This window comes from Aegilops tauschii, chromosome 6 (assembly GCF_002575655.3).
Source record: "Aegilops tauschii subsp. strangulata cultivar AL8/78 chromosome 6, Aet v6.0, whole genome shotgun sequence".
NCBI classification, from domain to species: Eukaryota; Viridiplantae; Streptophyta; class Magnoliopsida; order Poales; family Poaceae; genus Aegilops; species Aegilops tauschii.
The window spans coordinates 196,257,992-196,263,743 of NC_053040.3; positions in this window are offsets into that span (position 1 = coordinate 196,257,992).

The following is a 5,752-nucleotide window of genomic DNA, read 5'->3' on the forward strand; positions in this document are numbered from 1 at the left end:
TCATTACTGTGTAATCTAGATTATTGACTCTAGTGCCAGTGGGAGACTGAAGGAAATATGCCCTAGAGGCAATAATAAAGTTATTATTTATTTCCTTATATCATGATAAATGTTTATTGTTCATGCTAGAATTGTATTAACCGGAAACATGATACATGTGTGAATACATAAACAAACAGAGTGTCACTAGTATGCCTCTACTTGACTAGCTCGTTGATCAAAGATGGTTATGTTTCCTAGCCATAGACATGAGTTGTCATTTGATTAACGGGATCACATCATTAGGAGAATGATGTGATTGACTTGACCCATGCCGTTAGCTTAGCACTCAATCGTTTAGTATGTTGCTATTGCTTTCTTCATGACTTATACATGTTCCTATGACTATGAGATTATGCAACTCCCGTTTACTTGAGGAAACACTTTGTGTGCTACCAAACGTCACAACGTAACTGGGTGATTATAAAGGTGCTCTACAGGTGTCTCCAAAGGTACTTGTTGGGTTGGCGTATTTCGAGATTAGGATTTGTCACTCCGATTGTCGGAGAGGTATCTTTGGGCCCACTCAGTAATACACATCACTATAAGCCTTGCAAGCATTGTGACTAATGAGTTAGTTGTGGGATGATGTATTACGGAACGAGTAAAGAGACTTGCCGGTAACGAGATTGAACTAGGTATAGAGATACCGACGATCGAATCTCGGGCAAGTAACATACCGATGACAAAGGGAACAACGTATGTTGTTATGCGGTCTCACCGATAAAGATCTTCGTAGAATATGCGGGAACCAATATGAGCATCCAGGTTCCGCTATTGGTTATTGACCGGAGTGGTGTCTCGGACATGTCTACATAGTTCTCGAACCTGTAGGGTCCGCACGCTTAACGTTACGATGACAGTTATATTATGAGTTTATATGTTTTGATGTACCGAAGGTTGTTCGGAGTCCCGGATGTGATCACGGACATGACGAGGAGTCTCGAAATGGTCGAGACATAAAGATTGATATATTGGAAGCCTATGTTTGGACATCGGAAGTGTTCCGGGTGAAATCGGGATTTTTCCGGAGTACCGGGAGGTTACCGGAACCCCCCGGTAACTTAATGGGCCTTATTGGGCCTAGGTGGAAGAGAGGAGAGGAGGCCAGGGCAGGGCCGCGCGCCCCTTCCCCCCCCCCCCCCCCAGTCCGAATAGGACAAGGAGAGGGGGGCGGCGCCCCCCCCCTTCCTTCCTCCCCTCCACCTCTTCCCCCTCTCTCCCAGTCCAACATGGAAAAGGGGGGAGTCCTACTCCCGGTAGGAGTAGGACTCCTCCCAGGCGCGCCTCTCCTCCTTGGCCGGCGGCCTCCCCCTTGCACCTTTATATACGGGGGCAGGGGGCACCTCTAGACACACAATTGATCAACGATCTTTTAGCCGTGTGCGGTGCCCCCCTCCACCATATTACACCTCGATAATATCGTAGCGGAGCTTAGGCGAAGCCCTGCGTCGGTAGAACATCATCATCGTCACCACGCCGTCGTGCTGACGAAACTCTCCCTCAACACTCGGTTGGATCGGAGTTCGAGGGACGTCATCGAGCTGAACGTGTGCTGAACTCGGAGGTGCCGTGCGTTCGGTACTTGATCGGTCGGATCATGAAGACGTACGACTACATTAACCGCGTTGTGTTAACGCTTCCGCTATCGGTCTACGAGGGTACGTAGACAACACTCTCCCCTCTCGTTGCTATGCATCACCATGATCTTGTGTGTTCGTAGGAAATTTTTTGAAATTACTACGTTCCCCAACAGTTATGTTATTATTGTTGAGTGAACTTGCACTAGTGAAAGTATGAACCCTAGGCCTTGTTTCGAAGCATTGCAATACCGTTTACACTCACTTTTATCATTAGTTACCTTGCTGTTTTTATATTTTCAGATTACAAAAACCTATATCTACCATCCATATTGCACTTGTATCACCATCTCTTTGCCGAACAAGTGCACCTATACAATTTACCATTGTATTGGGTATGTTGGGGACACAAGAGACTGTTTGTTATTTGGTTGCAGGGTTGCTTGAGAGAGACCATCTTCATCCAACGCCTCCCACGGATTGATAAACCTTAGGTCATCCACTTGAGGGAAATTTGCTACTGTCCTACAAACCTCTGCACTTGGAGGCCCAACAACATCTACAAGAAGAAGGTTGTGTAGTACACATCATTGGGTTAACTCAAAAAGAAACAACTGATTGATAGCTAGGTCAAGTGATTCCGCTCCGTTGTAATCGATATTCAAGCAATACAACTAGAAGCAGGACATAGGCTTTTACCTTGTTGTGAGGGGCTGAACCTGGGTAAACCTGGTGTCCTTTGTACCGTTCAAAACCTTCAAGCTAACCTACGTTGCGATGGCTCCACACCTAAGATCTTTTGCAAGGACATCTGCTGTGACAAAACCACGACACGCTTGGAGGGTTTTTCTATTTGATAACACAAGTTTATTATGTTTCGACCATGTGTGATGTTTGTTGTTCCCTCTCCCGCCTACATCCCTCGAAAATATCTACCCAGCTAGAGGGTTTTTCTGTTTGATAAGCCATTTGTTTTTTAGGACCGTGCGCGATGCATCATCCAAATTTTCAATAGCCCTGGCATTTTACTCCCGCGTAGTAAAAATTTCAGTACCCGCGTCATTTCCTCAAACACCCCACCTTGCCCCCCCTCCACACCCCCCCCCCAAAACACCACATGCACGCGCACGCACATATACACATATACACACCACCACAACCCCTCCCTCGCTCGAAACCCTAGCAAGGTCGCTGCCGCCGCAAGGCCTCCATTGTCAACATCTGTCGGTTTGTCTGTGCAGCTTACCCACCGATCTCCATACCCTAGCCGCCCAGAGTTTCTTAGATGACGCCTACCAAATTCCCCCTTTCCAACAGATCCCCATCCCCATCCCCCACTCCAGAGCGTCACATCCTAAGCCCGGCTACGCTTCTTGTGGAGCTCGAGGAGCGACTAGCCCAAAAGAGGTGTATGGTGACCTCTTCGCCTAACGTCGCCGAGGTGGCCACCGAGGAAGCTAACGACCATTACTGGCCACAGGCTCTCAATCAGTGGGATAGAGTATGTTGGTATGTCGCAAGCGCCGGCTATGACATCGAGCTCGCCGATAGCGACGGTCTGATGCTGGCTATATGTCATTGGCTAAGTGGCCCTCCCCCAACCCCTCGGGTTCAACCGCCGTCGGTCTCATCCATTGCCCAGCCGCTGATCTCCTCTGGCTCCCTATAAAGAATTTGCCATCCTACATCGCCACTGAAACCCTTTTGTCATTTCTGAAGGACATGTTCTATGATGCTGGCTTGAGATCCACAGCTACCAAGTCAGACCTCATCGACGGCGGCCACGAGGAGGGCACCCTCCCCGGATCTTCCATGGGGAACTGCGACATCAGAGAGGGCACCCTACAACCATGCTCTTCCAAGGGGAAGGAGCCCATCTCCGACAAGATGGAGCATACCCAGAGTCCATGCTCTTCCCGTGAGAACGAGCCCATCTGTCACAAGTGGGGAAACCCATGATTTGTTTTTCCATGCCTATTCACAGGGGGACCCATGATTTGTTTTGTCGAGTCCCTTTTGTAGTCTAGTGAGAATATGTCGAGTTTTAATTGCTATATTTGGTTGTTTGCAGTATGCCTTGTTTATTTTAGTTGTTCACAATGTGATGCTCTATTTGTGCAACTATTTACTATGTTGTACATTTTCATCAATACCAGTTCAACAATACTAATAGGAATGAATATATTTGCTTGTTCTTAAGCCTGTTATAGCTAGCATATGCCTCTTTTAACAGTTTTTTGTTGTTCGGTTGTTTGTAGTTAGCATATGTCTAGTTTCAATTGCTATCTTTGGTTGTTCGTAGTATGCCTTGTTTATTTCAGTTATTCAGAAAGTGATGTTCTATATGTGCAACTATTTTACTATGCAGTACAATTTCATCGATACCAGTTTCATAGTACCAATAGGAATGACTATATTTGGTACCTGTTAAGCCGGTTGTAGCGAGCATATGCCTCTTTTAACGTTTTTAGGATGTTCGGTTGTTTGTAGTTAGCATATGTCCAATTTCAATACCTATCTTTAGTTATTTGTAGTATGCCTTGTTTATTTCAGTTATTCACAAAGTGATGTTCTATATGTGCAAGTATGAAGTGTGCCATTCAATTTCATCAATACCGGTTTCAACAATACCAATATGAATGACTATATCTGGTTGTTGTTAAGCCTGTTGTAGCGAGCACATGCCTCTTTTATGTTGGAACACGCGGTACGCTACGCTAGCGTCAAATAAAATTTTCTAATGCGCACCCAAGATCATGCTGCTGGAAATAGATTACGTGATCGGGTTTACCACTAGATGCGCAGTCACCGCAGCGGTAGTAGAGTTGGTGATGCGTGTAGCCGATCTCCCGGGCCGTCTCCTCCTCGCAGCGCCAATCTCCCGCGAATGGCACCTCGCGGTTCCCTTGAACGGTTCATCCAAGCACCACAGATGTGATGCCTCCATGGTATCCACACGTGCGGGGAGCAGCATCGAGCGGCGGACTGCTAGGTCCGATCGCGCGGCATGGGCATGGGGAGTGGCGGTGGCTAACCCTGGTTAGATGAGATTGACACTAAGTGGTGCACCCACTCCCCTTTATATAGACCTTCGAGGTGGGCTCAACACTTGAGCCCACTAGGAGTCCATCTTCCACTCGGACCCAATTCGAATGGGCTGCAGTCCCTTAAGTGTGCGACCCTATAGGTTCACGTACGCATGGACATGACCAAGTCGATAGTTGGTAGCGGCTCCTAGCAGGACATGCCAACTCCCATGTGTGCATAAAGTCGTTTGACGAACCTCGACAATGTGTCATATGCAACATTCCTTTTGCCTCATGATATTTGTTGTCGAGCTCAAGGCGAGTACTTGTCACCCTTGTGATAGCTCGACCTCTCTTCTCGAAACCGTGATACAGATTCCCAAACTGGGTTAACACTTAACACAAGTCGCATGGCCATGCTTTCCGAATCTGATCACTCAAGAGGGTCCAGAGAATATCTCTCCAAATAGGAGGGGCAAATCCCATCTTGGTCAACCATGTCTCGCGGCCTGTCTAACGACTCACCCGAAAGCTACCTTTATAACTACCCAGTTACAAAGCAGCGTTTGATAGACCCTAAGTGATTTGATCCTCATCCTGAGAACATGTGAGGACCTCAGTTCTAGGACATGGCATAGACATTGTACTTGAGACTAACAGATGACTATATCTCGCTGCGTCTCAAAGTGGGTCTGTCCGACTCGGTGATCTCCATCCCCGAGTCCATACTATCGGTTTAGCATCTCCATGCACATGACTTGTGAAACATGGTCATCAACCAAGTCGTATACTAGTCAAGGATATGTCTCCACATAACCTTATTAACTAGGGACCATTAGAACAATCATCATAGAATACATAGTTCCACAAACAAGTCACATACTTATTGATACATATCATTGATGATGTTCAAGGACAATACAAAGGACTCATGAATACATATGGAAATATCATCATCACATGATTGCCTCTAGGGCATATCTCCAACATTTTAATGGTTTTTGGTTGTTAAGTTGTTTGTAGTTAGCATATGTCCAGTCTCAATTGCTATCTTTGGTTGTTCATAGTATGACTTGTTTATTCCAGCTATTCACAACGTGATGTTCT